Here is a 15,504-nt window from a genome sequence, read left to right as displayed (position 1 = left end):
GTGGTGGAGGTAGGGAGCCACCACAGGAGTTCACATTCTCTGTCCCTGGGAGGCGGACCCCTGGTCTTGTTCAGAGCCCCCCGGGCAGCTGGTGGGGCTGGGGCTGCCCTGAAATCACCTGCCTGGCAGTGGATTCTGCACTCAGTTGCTGTCACTTGTCCCCTCAGGACCCTGAGAACAAAACCACTCCCCGTGCATGGCCAGGCAATGCCGTGGGGCATCTGGGTGGGGGGCTGGGGCCCGGCGCCCTCTCACACCTCTCTCTGCCCACTGGGGCAGAGGTGGCTCCCCTCCTCTGGAGGGCACAGAGCGAGGGGACTCCAGGTGGCTGCAAGGGAGCCAGACTGAGCTGCTCAGGCCACCTGGGCTTTCTGGCCCTGGCCTTGCGAACGGGGGTCTGGGGTGCCCTAGGATGGTGCCCCTCCCTCTTGCCCATGTGGAGAGGGAATCTGAGGGGTGGCATGGCTGGGACCAGGGAGCGGCGGCCCACTCTGCTGACCACCTCATCTGCTGCAGGCCCCCCTGGTCCACGCTGGCTGGCTCCAGGTGGACAGGCCGGTCATGTGAGAGGTCACACCTGCTGCTCAATCCAGGCTTGCCCTCCGGACAGAGGCAGAAGCTCCGGATCCAAGCGTGCCGTTGGAGCAGAGCAGACGAGTTGCAGGAACATCCTAGATCTGCACTGTTCAGCCCCGGGGCCCTTGGAATGTGGCTCATGTAATTCTAATTCATCTTGACATAAATAGCCACGTGCAGCTGGAGACGTGCTGTTGGATTGAGAAGTCTCCAATGGTTGTCTTAGGAACAGGAGCAGAAGCAAGAAGTGGCCACGCCCACGTGGCTCCACCCCATCATTTAGGGTCGCTGAAGAAAATGCAGGATGCCTGGTTAAATCTGAATTTCAGGTAAACAACAGATGTTTTCCAGTGTGGATTTCTGCTGTGTAATATTCGGGACTCTACTGGGGATATACGTATGTGCTAAACAATTGTTTGTTCTTGACCTGAAATTCAAATTTTACCAACTGTCTCATATTTCTATTGGCTCACCTGGCCACCCTACAGGCTGCAAACGGGTCCTCCAGCGGACAGCCGGGTCTAGACTAATCGGAAGGCGAGCGTTCTGAGCAGCAGGTGGGGAGGCCACTGCTGGGCCTCCGGATGGCCCTTGAGGACAGTGAAGTCTTGGTCAAGCACATGGAAGCAGTGGACCTTTGCCCAGGGACCCTGCCATCCCCACCGCCCCATCTCTGCCTTGCTTTCCATCCTTCCCGCCAGACACTGGCCCTGCTGGTCCATGTCCACACGGCCAGCTCAAGGCAGGGAAGGGGAGCCTCGGCCTCCATTCCATGTGGCCACGTGGCGGGCTTGCTCAGGGTCCAGGCCCCTGACTCTGTTCATGCCCTTCCTGGGGTGGGCTGGCGGGCAGAAGGCCTGCTCCTCCAAGACTTCCCACGGTACAGAACCAGGCTGTCCAGTCCCAGGGGACAGCTCTGGCAAGCCCCTAGGTGGGGGTGGGGTTCTGGCTCTGTCCCAGCTCCCCCACTGGGTCCGTGCTGCGTCCCAGGAGGGCTGCTGCCTCTCCCCACTGTGTGACCTCTGTCTGAGGCTCTCCCTCCCCTCCCAGTGATCTGACCAGCCTCAGGGGTCTGTGGGGCAATGATGGAGGGAGCCCTGCAAGCTCTGAAGATCTATTCCTTCCTGACTGTGTTCACAAGAGCTGTAGATCTGGAAAGAGCCAGCACCTGTGCATGTGCGCTTGTGTGCGAATGCATATGCATGCATACAAGTGTGTGCATGTGCTTGTATGCAGATGTGTGTGCACACCCATGCGTGTTTCATGCATGCACACATGTTTGTACACGTGTGTGCGGGCGCAGGTGCACGTATGTGCATGTGTGCTCTCTGAGGGAAGCAAAGGGTGGGTCCAGAGAGCCTTGCAGGGAGAACCCTGTGTCTCCGTGGAGGGGCAGGACCAGGGCCACCCTTCCAGTGAGCAGGGCCCCATCCCCATGTGCCACCATTCTGAGCTGTGGCAAAAGCACGGGCCCTGGGTTCCTCAGCCGCTGGGTCTGAGGGCCTTAGTCCCGTCTGTGCTCTGGCAACTTGTACAGGGAGACAGGGGTGCTGGAGGGTGATGGGCTGCACCTGCAGATTAAAGTGTGCTGGAGGGCTAGCCTGGGGCCAGGCTACGGCCAAGACACAGCTGGGGCTTTCTGACCTGACCGGGGGACCGGGGGAGTCTGTGAGGGTCCCCAGCATCCCACGTCCCCATCCTGGCTTCAGGTGTGCTGGTGGGCAGCTCAAGAGTTTTGGGCACTGAGGGCCCCCAAGAGGGGCAGGTTAGGTGCACAATGCCAAGTCTGGATGACCTGCACGGCTGCCTCGTTGCCACCCTCCCCCGGGCTCCTGGGGGGTCCCAGCTGCAGCCTCCACCCTCGTCTAACATCTGACACTTGGTCCCTAGAAGCCCCGCCGGGGTCCGGCCCCCAGCCCAGCGCCGCCCCGGTGGAAGCATGAGAGCCTGTCTGTTCTAGCCTAGCCTCCTGCACCCGGGGTTCCTGAGCTCTGCTCCCTTCAGGTCTCCGTGCTGCAAATGTGCATCGTGTTTGGTTACATTTAACGGAGGTGGAGGCGAATTTCTCCTGAAACCACCCCACTGGCCCCAGACCAAGTGGGAAAGCAAGAAGGACATCAATCCTTCCCCTTCTGAAACAGGTTTTCTTTTTAAATTTTTTTCAAAGGAAAAATTCCAGGCTCCATTTTTCCTTCTGTGCCTTTTAGACGGGGACCCCTCCCAGGGCTGGACACCCCAGGCTGGGCTGCTGGCACTTTTAGGGGGCCTCCCTGCACCTACCCCTGGGCTGCTGCCCTTCCCTCCGAGGCAGCCTGGGGCCGTGAGTGGAGGTGCCCCCCACCGAGCTTCCCCCTGAGGTGCTGGTGCAGAAGCCCAAAGGTGGGAGTTGTGGGCCAGCAGCCTCGGGCAGGGTCGGGGGGGTGCTTGGATCTCTGCCTGCCCTGCTCATGTCCTCAGGGTGACAGGCTTCCTGCCCTGCCTGTGTAGACCACCTTTCCCAGAGCGGGGGCTCCGGCATCCAGCAAACCCACCAGGATGGAGGTTCAAGAGGCTGGGGGGCGGAAAGCCTCAGCCTCCCTGCACACAACCCACCCAGACACCTCCACACCGGCCCCCACCCCATTTGCGTGCCTGTGTAGTGCATCTCAGAGCTCCCCCAGGTCCAGCCCCACCCGGTCTCCTGGCTGGAAAGGGTGCCCTGCACCTGCTTTGGGTAGTGCCCAGGCTTTGGGTATGAGAGAGCTGGCAGCATTGTGTGGATCATCACCTGCCAGGGTGGGCATGAGCCTGCCTGCTTGCCTGCCTCCCTGCCCTAACATCCAGCCCCTGCCCCCTGGAGGGGCCAGTGCCACATGGGAGCCCACAGGAGACCTCAGGGAAACCTCCAGCACACCCCTTCCCTCCCCAGCTCAAGACCGTGGCCCCTGGCTTCAGGACCCCCTTCTTATCCCCATTGGCTGATGGGCTCCCTGCCCTCTCCTGGCAGGTGGCTGGCCTGGGGATCACAGGCTGGGGCTCCAGCAGCAGAGCCCATGCCCTGGCCCAGGAACCCAGTGGGCAGATGGCCCCAAACATTGGCCAACCAGCCAAGGGCCAGGTGCATGACTGCTTGGCCCCAGTGGGCAGGACAGGTCGGCCAATCTTGGCGCAGGTCCCTGCAGAGGGCACACTGTGCAGCTGCCCCGGGGACAGCCCAGGGACAGTGAGGAGAGAACACGCAGGCCGGGAGGGCTGTGGCTGGCATGGAGCTGGGACCTGGGACGGCGGCTTTGAGGGAAAGAGCTGTGAGTAGGGCAGCTGAGGAGGAGGGAGAGGTGGCCAGTCCGGCACCTGCACCAGAGATCGAGAGGCTCTGTTCCTGAGCCAGGTGGGGGCCAGTCCCACCCCCTACTGGACAGGTGGGGAAACTGAGGCCCAGAGAGGGAGACGGGTTTGCCCGAGGCACACACAGCACAAGGCCACATCGGTGCCCTGTGCTGTCCTTGAGGCTATGTCTGCTTTGGTTTCCCTGATAGGCATTTCTGGGCGAATGGGCTGGCACTGTGCTTGGGGCCTCCACGTCCCTCCCCAACCCGCTACGGGGTCAGGGCCCCTCAAGCTGCTGTTCCTGTGGGTGCCAGCAGAGCAGGAGTGGGCAGGGAGAGGGAGAGGCCGAGGGGTGATGCCCAGTGCAAACGCTGCCAAGCGTACCAGAAGTGCCTTTTGGAAGGAGCCGAGCTGCGCAGAGCGGGGACCCCTCTGCTCATCCAGACCAAACATGGGGAGCGGGAAGCTGTTGACAGAAACTTTAGCAAGTGAGACCCTGTGGGGGAAGGGCCTCCAGGAGGCGACCTGCACCAAGAGGGGCACAGTGCCCTTGCTGCGTGGAAACCCCGCCGTCTATGCTCAGTCAGGAGGGAAAGGAGGCCCGAGAGCTGCCAGGCACTCAGCCTTTTCCTCTCACAGACCCTGGGCAGAGGCACAAGGGGGCAGAGAGACAGGCAGGGCAGAGGACGGGGCCATCCAAAGGCCTGAGCCTGGGGGGTACCGCCAGTCCCCTGCCCAGGCACCCAGGTGTCCCTGAGGGCCACTTCAGGCCGCTTCTATTTCCAGCTTCAGGCTCACTTCTGTTCCCAAAGAGGCAGGGAGTGTGGGCACGAGGAACAGCCGGGCCTGCCAGGCGTTCCGAGACCCCAAAAATGGCATGAGCCCCTGAGGTGACAAGGGGGCGTGGAGGGCGGCAGCATGCTTGAGTTTCCTTGCTCAGCCTGCCCCTCCAGGAGCCCCCCACCGCCCTGCACTGGCCTTCAGGCCCAGGAGGGGAAGGGGTTGTGCTGGGCACAGAACACACGTGGGGCCAAGCGGGCATGGGGCGCGGGGGCCTCACCCCCTGCCCTTGAGGCCCAGCAAGCTCTGTGCAGAGCAGCTAGGGCCCCCCGCTCTGCTAAGCCAGGGGGCCCGGGCTCACCCCCACCCAGGGTAGCACCTGGCTCTGACGCCTGGGGGCTGGAGGAGGGCCAGTGGGAGTGTGCTCTGGCCAGCCTGCACCCTGCACCCTTGCTCTGGCACCTCATGCCCTGTCCTGCCCTCACCAGGGAACGTCCTCATGGTCCCGTTCTGCCATCTGTCTCTGCCCATCTCCCGGCTGCAAGTGGCACGCCCGCTGCTGGGGCCTGCCCAGCCCCGGCCGCCACCAGACACTGCTGCCAGCTCCCCACCCCTGCTCATGCCTTGGTGCGGGTGCTCGAGGAGGCTGAGGGCCTTTTTTGGGCCTGTCCACCACAGGGCACCTGAGCACACGTGGGTGACCGATCCCCACGGCCATCCTCACAGGCATGAGGGCCACTGGACAGTGGCTATTTCAGGCTGGGGGCTGGATCCTCTTCCTCTTCCCAGAGAGGGAGGGAACGTGGACACCCGCCCGACGGGCAACAGCCATGTGCTCTAAGACCCCAAAAAGGACAGTGAGGGCCGGGGTGGAGGGGTCAGCTCAGGCTGCATGGCTCGTGGGCTTCAGCAAGGGCAGTTTCAAAGTCCCCAGTGTCACTGCCTCCCTGCACCCGCATTCTGGGAAGGTCTGGGGCGTGAGCCCCTCTGGAGGGCACCCAAGCCCACATGGTGGGCAGACGGACAGCGGCGTTTAGGTACCCGCTGTGTGCACCTCCTCCCTGCCCCAGAGTCCAGCAGGCATTGAGCAGGCTCAGCCCCGTGACACCTCCTCGCGGTCCCCAGACCCTCTGGCAGCCGCCCTGGTTCCTGGTGCCCTGTCATGACGGCTTAGACCTGGGCTGGGCTCACCAGGTCTCAGAGGACAATGCGATCACCCACTTCTGCACCGAGCGGCCAGGGGGCTGGCCAGGAGAAGGCCCGGCCCGTGGGGGGCGGGGCCTCGGCAGCCTGCCCAGAATTCTGGGGAGGGGGCTGCTTCCACCCCAAAAACGTGACAGGCAGTCGGCGCGCAGCACTCACCGAGGCTCCGCGGGGCTGAATGACAATAAACGTGAGGCTCTCTGCCCTATGCAGCGTGCCCTCTCCTCCTCTGCCCTCTATGCCAGGCAAGGCCGAGCTGAGGGCCACAGGAGCTTGGCCATCAGCCTGTGGCCAGGAGGCTGCATTCCCCCTGCCCCCACCCCGGTCCAGAGCAGGTGCCCCTGGCTAGGGAGGCAGTAGGCAGAGGGCAGGGGGCTCGCTCTGAGTGCCAAGCCCAACAGAAGACTCCCTGGATGGCGCTTCCTGGGCACACTACACCTGCGAACATGCTTGTAGGCAGCCCATTCTCCCTCCAGGGAGCAGTGCACATGGGCACGTGTCTGCAGAGTACAAATGCTCCTTCAGGGCACAGGGGGCTGGCACGGGTACTTGCCAGGTGGCCAGGAGCATGGATACTCCAGAGACAGGTTACCCGGTCCCTGGCTTGAGCATCCTGAAACAGAGCTGGGGCTGCCCAGCCACGTCCAGGGTGGAACTCCTGCCAAGCCCCAGAGGTGCCCCAGCCCCAGGCACCTTCCCCCGCTCTGGCCACAACCCCCTTGAGGGTCTTCCCCACCTTGGGTGATGGGGACCGGGTGGCCCCCCTGAGCCAGTGGGCCATGGGACCAGCCTACTATTGTGCCCTGGGACTGGGGATGGCCAGTACAGCGGGGCCAGCTTCAGCTCAGCGCACAGAGGCTGGCGCTTTCAGTCTGACTACACGCCGTGAGCTGGACACAGAGGCTTCCCATCACCTGGGAGCGGTTGGGGGAGCTTCAGCCAGGGAGGAGGGCTCCAAAGCTTGGACAGGGGGCTTTGCAGGCCCTCAGAGCTCTGAGCTGGAGCCACGGAGTGCCCCGGATCGGGACCAGAGGAGCTCTAGCCGCAGGGAGCTTGGGGTCTCCCTGGGCGCAGCCATTCAGCTGAGCAGCCCAGTGCCGGCAGACAGGCAGTGTGCCCTCCTCAGAGGCAGACAGGGCTGAGGCTGGTGACCTAAGCCCAGCCTCAGCACGGGACAGGCTGGGGCCACAGAGCTGGCTGCCCACCCTCAGCCTGGCCTGCCCCAGGATTGGGGGGTGCTGGGTGCCCCCTGGGGGCTGCAGGGCACCCCCAGCCCCACTGTCCTCTTTGGGCTGACGTGAAGTTGGGTGTCACCCTCCTTGCTTTTCCAAATCCTCCCGGGGCCCCCTTGGCCCTCCCATTATCCCAGACGCAGGGCCCATCGCGAAGCTGTGGTGCAGGTTGAGGGGGAGGGCACTTTGTGGAGCTCTGACTACTTCGAGGACTTGATGGAGGATCCGATGGGGGCCTTTGCCTTGGGGGACATGCAGCTGTCACCACCCGATGTCCCCCCACAAGTCGCCTGCCTGGAGAAGGTGAGACCCAGGTGGCGATGGGGCAGGCAGGAGGTGGGGTTGGCTGAGCCCCAGGAGATGACTTTTGGCAGCGGGGAGCAGGGGCAGAGCCCCCCAGGAGTCCTTCCTCCGGGGTGTCAGCCCCAGCAGGGTGCTGAGCCAGCTCCAGCCTCCACCCGTCCGGGTCTCCACTCCTCAGTCTGTGTGGGCAGATGGGCAGCCCCGGGTGTCCCAGAACGGGCATCGGAGGCCAGGAGAGGAGGGGGGCATTAGCACAGAGGTCTGGAGGCTGCGGTGTGAGGCCGGGCCACCTGGCTGCCTGAGCCCGGGAGCCCGGGAATGTGTGGTGCCCAGATAGGTCCCTGCTGGGAAGTGACTGCCTTGCCAAAGGGCCGGGGCCAGAGCGTCTGCCCGGTGGCTGCTCAGTGGCCCCTGTGCCAGCAGCTGGGCCCCAAGCCAGGGCGTGCCAACCCACATCCACTGAGATGTGCCCCTGAAACACAGTGTCAATAACACAGCATCTGAAGGGCCCAGAGGTGGAGGTTCTGGGAAGTCTGGGGTCCTCCTGTGAAATAACACATGCCTGGGAGCCCTGTGTGCGGTGGGCACAGGGGCTTATCAGCCAGGTCTTAGAGTGGCCTCCTGGCCTTGGAGGGCCCCGGCTCGGCATGCAGTTGGTGGGGAGCAGTGTGGGTCTCTGGGGCTTTGCTTTGGACAGAGGGACCAGGAATCCTTTTGGGACCAAGAAGCCCTGGCCATGAGTCCACTGGGGGCTGGGGGGCAGGGGACTTGGGACTGCGGACCGCAGCGCTGCAGCCTGGAGTGATGAACGGCTTCCGCAGGAGACAGGAAGCCCTGCGGGACCTCCTTGGCCCCTGAATCCCACCGTGTTGACTCTGAGGCCCACTCGGGCCTCACATAGGGCGGCTTTGTGGATGGGGCCGTGATTTATGAGGTGCCACTCCCGGTGGGGACTGTACATGCTGACCTGGCAGCGGGGGCACCAGGGGTGTCTCAGAGGCCTTGCCAGCCAGGTGGGAAGCTCAGTGTTGGCACAAGGGCAGCGGCCTGGGGGGCTGAGCTCAGAGGCGAACAACCTTGCCGGCTCCGAGCTCACTGCTCCGTGACCTCTGGGTGAGGGTCCTTGGGTGACCACTGCCTTGAGGTCCAAGCAGGTGGCTGGCCTTGTCAGGCCCTACACGTGGGACACGTTCTTTCTCAGCTCAGTCCTCCAAGCCCAGGGGACAGGAGGAGTGTGGGGAGGAGCTCTGCCCCTCTTTGGGGGCTTCCTGCCCCTCCAGCCCCAGCCCAGGCAGAGCCCATAGCCGGGAAGCTTTGAGGGTGGCCCCCACAGCCTTGTTCATCTGCACCAGCAGCCTGCCCTGCCAGGCCCAGCACACTGTGCTTGGGAACTCTCACCCCACAGCCCAAGCCCCTGGGAAGCAGGCCTCACTTCTCCGGGCACATTTTGGGGTGGAGGGTTCCCTCTTGTCCCTCCTCTAGGAAGCCCTCCTGGTCCTTCTGGCCCTAGAATGTGCCCCATGCTGGCCTCTGCCCCCCAGGAGGAGCCACAGCTCCAGGCTCTTGGTGCCCACCTCCTGGCCAAAGCCAGCCCGCCAGCCAGGCCCCAAGAAGAAGGTGTGAAGCCCCCTTTAGTCTGGGCCTGCTGGTTTACCAGGGGTTCATAGTGTGGGCTCCCGAGACTGCCTGGGTCCCCCAAGCAATGCCCTTCCAAGCTGGAGAAGAAAGAGGCTCTTCTCTCCTGGGCCACGGCTGGGGTCCGGGTAGGCTGGCCGCCTGCGCCCTTGACTGCCTGGAGCCCTGAGTTCCTGGCAGGAGGAAGTGAGCAGGGCAGGCCCAGGGTCCCCTGGACTCCCAGCCCGGAGCTCTCTCTGACTGCTCTTGCTAAGAAATCCCTCAAAACCTTTTGCAAGGTGAAGAGGCCAGGCCGGGCTAGGTGGGCCAGACCTCCTCCAGGCCGTGGTTGGTAGGAGAGGTTGCTGTGGAGAAGGAGGGGTGCCTTTGGCTCTAGGCCAGAACCCATGGGACTCTCCCGGGGTGCCTCACCCCGGCTCTGGGCACTGGGGCTCCCCTACCCCCCAGCTCAGCCTAGGGCTAGAGGACAAGGTGATGGCGGGGAGCTAGCCTGCCTCCCACATGTATGTGCGCCCCCCGAGCCTCAGGCCAGCCTGCAGGGCCAGGGGACACCAGGAGTGGGTCCGAGAGGAACTGCCTCCACCGCAGTCTGGTTAGACCCTTCCCACCAGGGCCAGGCAGCCACTGTGAAGCCCCAGGAAGGGGCAGGGGGCGCTGGGGGAGCCCCAGACAGCTGAGGAACTCCTGCCCACTCCCCCGTCGGGGTCTGCGCCCTGTGCCCCGGTCTGGGACCCCGCCATGCCGAGGGGTGTGTAGGGCTCCAGGACACGGGCTCTCCCTCCAGCTGGCTGCCCAGAGCACCCCACCTCCTCTCATTCCGGCACCTCCCGAATTCTTTCTCCAACCCATCCTCCCCAGCTCCCCACACAGGCTGCCGGCACACCCAGCCTGGGCCTCCCCGACCACGGGTGGCTCCCAGTGCCCCCACTGCCTCCTGCGACAGGCCAGCAGGGTCCCTGCTGCTGGGGACCAGTGGATAGGGGCGCCTCCCTGTTTTCTCAGAATGTGAGACTCATCAAACCCCCTCCTGGCAGGCGGGCGGGGCGCCCAGGGAGACCCCAGAGAGCACCAGGAAGGAGAATTAGGGGGCCAGGCAGGCGGGTGGGGAGCCCAGGACTCTCAGACTCAGGGCTGAGGTGCCCTCTTGCCAGGCCCACACCTTGAAGACGCCCTTGGCCAAGACCCCAACTCCCCAGAAGCTGCAGGGGGGCAGATGGGGCTGAGAGGAGCAGGTCCTGGGCCCAGATCCCCGAGGGAGGCACTGCCCCCCCACCCCCAGTGGGGGGTGTGGTGCTGGTGGAGGGTCCCCACCCACGTCGCAGGTGGGGTGCTGGCCTTAGGCCCCAACCCCTCCGTGTGGAGCCATCTGGGGAGGCCAGCGCGGGGAGCCTGAAGCCCTGCGTGCTGTCCCCCGAGGCTCTGGGAGAGCTGGGGGGCAGGAGGCTGGGAAGGGGGGGCTCTGCTCTGGCATTTCCTCTCTCTCAGCCTTGCCGACTTCCTGCTGTGGCCAGGCTGCCCTGTGCCCTCCGCACCCTGAGGGCTCCCACGTGTCCTGGGGGTGTCACCCCGCCTGCCTTCCCTGCGCACTTAGCCACCCCTCCTGTGGGCACACACCCCAGGCCTCACCCCCCGGCCTGCCCAGCCTGAGGGCCAGCATGTCAAGGACTCTGGTTGGAGTCCCATGTGAGGCCCTGGGGCCTGCTCGGTCCTCAAGACCCCCGGGGCTGCCAAAGCCTTGCAGGATGCACAAGGGGCAGGGACCTGGGGGTGCTCCTGGCCTCTAGTCAGGGGTCTTCTTGGAGCAGCGGTGGGGGAGGTGCCTCCCTGCAAACACCGCCCCAGAGGCCCCACTGTGCTCCATTAGCCGAGGTTCAGAGATGCCCTGGGGGCCGCTGCTCCAGGCCACCCAAGGCAGGCCAGGCCTGTGCACTTTGATGAGAGAGGCGCCTCTAGTCTGAGGGCATTCCAGGGTCACCAAGGGGAGGGTCTGGGGCATGGGGACCCTGCAGTGCCGAGGGGTGTGCTGGGCGGATGCCTCAGGCTCCAGCCCAGTGGGGTCCCTTCTCACCAGGGTTCAAGCTCGGAGATGGGGTCGGCACCAGCTGGCAGCCCCAGGAGGTCCCCCTTGACAGGCAGGCAGGGGCCCAAGGAGCAGACTCCTGGGTGGGCCGGGGCCCTGGTCTGCTAATGGCTTATTGTCCAGGTCACCCCAGCTTAGCCGAGACCTCGGTCCGGCCCAGCAGCTCTGGCGGGGAAGCGGCCAGCCCTGGGTTTCGGGGGAGGCGGCAGCTCCTGGAAGTTGAGCTGGGCCTGGAGGGCAGATGAGGCCTGAGGCAGCAGAGGAGGCGGCAGCCACATGGGCAGCTCCAGCTGTGCGCCTAAGCAAGTCCCCAGATGTGACCCTGGAGAGGTGTGCAGGTGGGCAGGGCACCCTGCTACCCCCTGGTCCTGCCATCCCAGCAGACCTGGGCTGCGGGGGAGTGTCAGAGCCCGTGGGAAGGCCACTCAGTGCCTCTGGAGCATGGGTACTTGGGGGTGACCTCCCTGACCTTGAGAGGAGCTGCGAGTGACCCTCCAGGGTGCCACTGCTGAGCCCCCAACTGTGGCAGGCTGGCCTGTAGCCCAGGACTGGCTGCACCTTCTGCCCTCTCCTGCCACCAGGGGCAGGCAGGCAGAGCCTCAGGGCAGGCATCCTGGAGGCCGTCCCGTGGAGGTGGGCCTGGGCGACGAGGGAGGGTGGAAGGACCCCAGAAGGCTGCCTGTGCAGTGCAGAGCAGCCCTCCCCCACCATCCCGGGGTCCTTGGGCTGCCGGGGAGGGACCAGGAGGAAGACACAGGGTGTCCACAGCCTGCACCAGCCTTACCCAGAGGCCACCGGCCGGTGACTGGTGGAGCTTGGCCGCACCAGTGAGGCCAGGAAGGGGAGGCAGGTGGCAGAGGGGTGGGCTGGAGGAGGGGAGAGGAGGGCAGGGGCCGCCTGCCCGGTGGAGACCAGGGCTGCCAACACTCCAGCCCAGCCCGCTCTGCCCGACGCCCACCGTGAACCCATTCCTCCTGGGGACAGGCTGCCCCTCGCACCTGTGAGGGCTGTGGTCCCACCTCCCATCGCACCCAGACTTCTCTTTCCAGGAGGAAGGGGGAAGCCAGAGAGTCAGGAAACCAGCTGCTGGAGCCCCAGAAGTGACTCCCCAGACCTTGCCCTGGGCCTCCTGGGCAGTGACCCTGGCATGGTCGCGGATAGGATGGGAGAGCGGCCCTGTGTCCTGAGCCTTCCCTGAAGTCAGCAGGGCGGGGGTTCACACCCACTGGCCCGTGGGGAAGCTGAGGCCCAGCGGGTTCAAGGACAGACCTGCATGGGAGCCCCCAGCACCCCTCAGGGGTGGCAACGTGGGCTGTGGGTGGGGGGGCTGGTCAGCCCAGGCAGGGTGGGCTTCGAGTCCTTGCCCCACATGCCCCCAGGGACCTCGTGGAGCTGAGGGGGAGGCCTCTTCACAGTGTGCTTGCCGACGGGGCTCTCCCGCTGGGCAGCCAAGGGGCAGAGGCCTCGCCGTGCTGCTGAGGGGCTCTGGCCTGCGGGGGCCTTGTGTGGAGCCTTGCCTGGAATAGAGCTGGCTCCTGGTCACCACCCAGCACCCACTGGTCTCCCTCCCAGCTGGAAGCCTCTGGAGGCCCAGCACCCACTCCCTCGCACACATGCTCAGCCTTTGGCCCCACAGCTACTCGGCTGGGGTCCCCACCAGCTCAGGGACTCTCCCAGCATCCTCTCTGTCCCCTCAGGGCCCCTCCCGCCCTGGCTGCCCAGAACCTGTGGCTGCTAGAACCGCCCACTGCAGGACACGCAGGCCGCAGCCCAACCCCGATCCGCTCCTCTGGGCTGTGCACACGGCGCCCTGGCTGCAGAGACAAACTGAGGAAGGCCCTCCCGCCCCCACCCAGCCAGCCCCCAGCAGCAGGAAGGCAGAGAGCCTGTTTGCACATCTCTTCCCCAGTCCCCACGCCACGTCTGAGCCAGGCCTGGGGAGGAGGACAGAGAGCCCTTCTCCAGGGAGGGGCACGCAGCTGGGGGGCTCAGGGCGCATGGCCACCCTCCTCAAGGGAGTCACACCTCCGTGGAATCCAGGCCTCTCCCAGCCTGGCCTGGGGGCTAGCCACCCTTCCGACCGCCTTAACCTTCTCGGAAAGCACAGTCTGAGCTGGGAGGGGCTCCGTGGGTGGGTATCCAAGGCGACCCTTCTGGTGAGCGGGGGGGACCCCGAGAGGGGAGGGCGCGTGTGCCCTCTGCTACCCCAGGGCCTCCAGCCGCCCACGCTTGGGGAGACCACATGTCCTGTCTTCTTCCTGGGGCTCGGGGAGATGTCTGTGCCCAGCCCCCCAGCCAGACTCGGCCCTTTGTCTGAGGCCCTCGTCCTGACCCACAGTCAGGGTCCTTCGCTTCTCAGAAGCCTGCTGCTCTCTGGGTCTGCAGGCTGCCCAGCTCCTAAGCTCTCAGGGTGCTTCTTGCAGCTCTTTGGGACCTAAGGCTCTTGTGAACCCCCAAAACCAGGACTGGCCTGCTGAGTCTCTGAGCCACACCCCATGCCCCTGGGTCTATGGAACGAGCTCCCTGGGACCCAGGGCCTCAGGGCACAGTCCTGTCCCCAGCCAGGGTGGATTGGCCAGCAGGCTGGGCAGCCCCTCCCTGGGATGTCCCTACCAGGAGGCCAGGAGTGGGGGGAGGCTGCAGCGGGGGGCTGGGGGGGCCTGTGCCTCCCCGCCCGCCTCCTCTTATCAGTGCTGGTATTAGACTGGGCCTGCAGGCTTGTGGGCGGGCGCCTGCCGCTGAGTTGGGGTCTGAGGAGGGCCCAGCCTCCTGGGAGACCCGTCCAGTGGGCCCCAGCTTAGGGGTTCAGGCACCGAGTGTTGTGGGCCCCAAGTTCTGCTTCCCGGGAGGGCAGGAGCAGGGCTATGTCCCCCAAAACCTTCAGCAAGTGTGAGAGCCAGGGGCAGGCGGTAGGGCCCGGCCTGTGGCTGCAGTTAGGACCCGCCCAGGCCAGATCTGGGGCTCCCTCTGGGCCTCAGTGGCAGGTCTGCTGGGCCCAGGAGTGGAGGGGCCTCTGCTAGGGTGAGGGTCCCGGGCATGGGGAAGGGAAAGGGGGCAGGGTCTCACCCAGTAAGACCACCGTCTTCTCAGGCTGCTGGACAGCCTGTGCAGAGGATGTGGAAGGAAGGGCCTGACATAGGGGGTGGCGGGAAGGGGTCTGGGGTCGTTTCCCACCTGTAGCCCCCCAAAAGCCCCTGCTCGGAGGCCAAAGTGGGTGTCATAATGTCCCCTGACCTCACGGGGGCGCAGGAGACAACAAGATTTCAGTAGTTCAAAGGGAAGGTCATTTGTGGCTGGAAACTTGTGGGCTGAGCTAGCTTATGGGGGGGTCCCCCAGCAATCTCCCCAAGATGAGCCCTGCCCGCCCCTTCTAGCCCACCCTCCACTGCTCCCCAAGCCTGGGACTTCCCGATAAGCGTCCCCCCAAGCGGGCTTGCCTCTGCTGCACAGTCTGCCCCTGGGCTTTCGCCTCCCTTCTTCCTCCCTCCCTCAAACCAGGGCGGGTGTGGGGGGACTGCAGTGAGCCGCCAGGCCCCACCCTGGGATGATCTGGGGACCCAGACCCACTCCCCGGCCAGTCTGTTCATCTAGGGGTGAGGCTCCAGGGGCGCCCTGGGTGGAGTTTGGAGGGCAGAAAGGCGGGACTGGCAGCTCTGAGAAAGGCCTGGGAGGGGCTGCGGCGTCTGCAGGCTGGGTGCGGAGGGCCCAGGGCTGGGGTGGGGTGGGCTGGCATGACCCAGGGGCAAATGGGGCAGGCACAGGCGGGGTGGCAGCCCTGGGGCAGAGCAGGGAGGGGGTTCCAGGGATGGTCGGGAGGTGGGTAGCGGAGGGCAGGAGTCCAGGGGTTCCCAGAGAAGCAGCCAGCGTACTGATGGCCCTTCAGAAGAGGCGAAGGGTAGCTGTCCTCCAGTCGGTGGCTGACAGGTGCCAGGAAGAGGGACAAAAATGGAACCTTCTCCTCCAGGTATGGGGAGCCATGGAAGGTTGCTTTGGAAAGGCAGGGACAAAATCAGACACAGGGAGGCCAGCTAAAGGAACTTCAAGGGCTTGGACAGATAGGGTTGGCCTGAGGGCCCGCCGCCTCGGCCTCGGAGGCCTCTCACCAGCCCCACTCAACCCCCTCAGCATGTCCCAGGTCCGTCCTAAAGCACGTGGTGCCCAGCTGTCCCAGCCGAGTGGAGAGTGGAATCTGCCTGGCACCCACCCTGCTGCCCTGCTCCCCACACTCCCCCCCCCCAATGAAGAGGTGCAGCAAAGGGCGACTGAGGCCTGGGGGACTCCCACTGGCCACTGCTGGGCCAGGCCCCACACCCAGATCTCCAGAGCACCGCTGGGCCTCAGTCTTCCCCCGGGCCAGGGAGTGCCCCCTGCACCCATCACACCCTTCCT

The sequence above is a fragment of the Manis pentadactyla genome, chromosome 9 (assembly GCF_030020395.1).
Source record: "Manis pentadactyla isolate mManPen7 chromosome 9, mManPen7.hap1, whole genome shotgun sequence".
Taxonomy (NCBI): Eukaryota; Metazoa; Chordata; class Mammalia; order Pholidota; family Manidae; genus Manis; species Manis pentadactyla.
This window is presented reverse-complemented; position numbering follows the sequence as displayed.